A 221-nucleotide genomic window follows, 5' to 3' on the forward strand; every position below is an offset into this window, starting at 1 on the left:
CATCCGCGCCGCTCCACCGTTATCGACCGAACCGCTCGGAGCGCCGGATCTACCGCCGACTGGTCCCGTCGACTTACCGACCGTCTCTCTGAACCTCGGTAAAGCAACGCTAACACGCGTTGGTCGTCTCACGCTTTCTTGCCTACCTGGCCCGACGAGCATATCCGAGCGCAAGAAAAGCGAACCGTCACAAATTTCATGATTTATTTAATAAGACCGCC

Source organism: Wasmannia auropunctata, unplaced genomic scaffold (genome assembly GCF_000956235.1).
Source record: "Wasmannia auropunctata unplaced genomic scaffold, wasmannia.A_1.0 LD336085.1, whole genome shotgun sequence".
Taxonomy (NCBI): Eukaryota; Metazoa; Arthropoda; class Insecta; order Hymenoptera; family Formicidae; genus Wasmannia; species Wasmannia auropunctata.